Consider the following 2,425-nt stretch of genomic DNA (forward strand, 5'->3'; position numbering starts at 1 on the left):
CAGTATACATGTGGGAGGGGAAATCTGGGTTATATCCAGATAGAATTGTTAAGTATTAATGTTTTGAAAGGTGCAGCTAGAATCACCAAAGGGCATGTGTGATGGTTAATTTTATGTGTCAACTTGACTGAAAGGGTTGCTCAGATATTTGGTTAAACATGATTCTGGATGTATCTTTGAAAGAGTTTCTGGATGAGATTAAGATTTGAATAGAAAGAGTAAGTTAAATAGAGGCCCGTTTCTAATGTAAGTGAGCCTCATCCATTTCATTGAAGGCTTGAATAGAACAAAAGGCTGAATAAAGGAGAATTTTCTCTCTCTGCCTATCTTCTAGCTAGAATATTGATCTCCTGCTTTTAGACTTGGACTTGGATAGGAACTACACCATTGGGTTTCCTGTGTCTTCACCAGATTTCTGGGTTCAACTGCAGATCTTGGAACTTCTCATTCTCCATAATCACGTGAGCCAATCCCTTATAATAAATTATATATGGTATATTACATCAATTGGATATCATAAATCTATATAGCTGTATCTATATCTGCAATTGGCTCTCCTTCTCTGGAGAAGCCAGACTAATACAGCATGTTGATGCATACAATGAAACTGTTTGAAGTAACCACATTAGTCATTTAATGAAAACTTTATTCATTTTGTATCTTAACATGACAGCTTGCTACATATATACATATATATAGACATTTTACTCTGACTTATGTTTTAGGAAATTAGTTGAGGTTTTAGATCAATACAAAAACATTATAATTTTCCTTATTTAAAATATTGAGAAATGGATTCAATTAGCATATTTTTAATCAAATGGGGAATTTTGAATATAGCGTATTAGAAGAGACAAAAGGTACTGAAATAGAAAGTAAAGATTATTTACTTAAAAAGTAGTTTGACAAAGAGTATGTACAATACGATTTTATATTGATGTGACACTACAAAGGTGTGTATATTGTGTGTGTGTGTCTGGAAATATAGACATTAAGATAAGTAGTAGTGATGGTCTCTGGTGGTGAAGGATTGATTTAATTATACTTTTCTACAATGTTCATGTGCTGCTTTTGTAATAATTTTTAATCAAGTTATACTTAACACACAATGATATATTAGTTTCAGGTATACAAAATAATGATTCATTATTTTTATACATTATGAAATAATCACCACAGTAAGTTTGGTTGCCATCCGTAACTACACATGATAATAATTTCTTAAATATTAGGTAATAAATTAGATAGTAAAAAGTCAGTCCTGTAATAGATTAGTTTTTTTTTTAACTGATTAATTTTAATGGAGCATAATTCCTGGTAAAAATTGAGATATAAAAGACAGCTAAATATTTTCTGCCTAATAATAATTCTAATTCTATGCATGACTAGCATCTTATATGCTAGATAATCTTCCTGGAAATAACAACTACCTTGATAATTATTAAAAACACCACTCCATAGGCTCGTAGCTTCCTTAGTGGCTCAGACGGTAAAGAATCTGCCTGCAATGTGGGAGACCTGGGTTTGATCCCTGGACTGGGAAAATCCCCTGGAGAAAGGAATGGCTACCCACTCCAGTATTCTGGCCTGGAGAATTCCATGAACGGAGGAGTCTGGCAGGGGCTGCAAAGAGTCGGACAGGACTGAGCAACTTTAACTTTCTTCCACTTTCACTTTATAGATCATAAGTCACCTAGTGTCTTCCCTCCTGATTATGTGCACTTTAATGTGGGTCTTAAAATAGGTAGAACATGTCTTCCTCTATTCTTCTAGCACTTTATATTTGAAGTTCCATCATTTTCAACCCTGTTGTGTCATATTTAGTTTATTAAAGAAGAAATAAATTGATTAAAATAAATTATGAGGAGTTTGCAGATAGCTGTCTGTAGTTATATACAGAGTATTATACTCGCATTTACTTCATTTACATATATGTATTTTTTAAATGCACCTCTTCTTTCTCCCTGTGACTCTTGAAAGCTTGGATTATAATCTGTCAGTTTTAGTACATTTTTATTCTACATGAGAAATTCTTTTATTGATTGATGCGATCATAAAACAATGATCAATGCATTTTAGTGCATTACAATGATTTTAGTGCATAAGTGAACACAAAAGTGAATAAGTAAGGTTCTTTGTCCTCAAGGAGATCCCAATTCAGAAAAGAGAGGAAGAAGAAATGTGCTAAATAGATCTATGAACAAAATAATTTCCAAACCAATAGAATTTCACTTATTTTATTCAGCAAATATTTATAAGTATTTATTAGGCTCCAGGTTCTATGCTAGAAACTAGGCTTCAGAAAGAAAATATATTGTTTCTCCCTTTGAGTTAGCAATAGTCTAGGATAGTAGACTAATAAAGAGATAAACAGACTAACTACGATCAGTATGATTAGTAGCACTTAATCAGTGGTTCTCAAATA

At 32.5% G+C, this 2,425-nt stretch overlaps 1 long non-coding RNA gene across 1 annotated transcript; it reads left to right on the plus strand.

Annotated features, from left to right (window-relative positions):
* Positions 1–326: 326 nt before the first annotated feature.
* LOC147350280 (uncharacterized) lies at positions 327–1,861 on the plus strand. The gene is made up of 2 exons (XR_015148692.1): positions 327–461; positions 1,462–1,861. It is a non-coding gene; the product is annotated as an uncharacterized LOC147350280 (long non-coding RNA).
* Positions 1,862–2,425: the final 564 nt, after the last annotated feature.

Source organism: Bos grunniens, chromosome 20 (assembly GCF_055505025.1).
Source record: "Bos grunniens cultivar Pamir isolate PY7600 chromosome 20, Bosgru_T2T1.0, whole genome shotgun sequence".
NCBI classification, from domain to species: domain Eukaryota; kingdom Metazoa; phylum Chordata; class Mammalia; order Artiodactyla; family Bovidae; genus Bos; species Bos grunniens.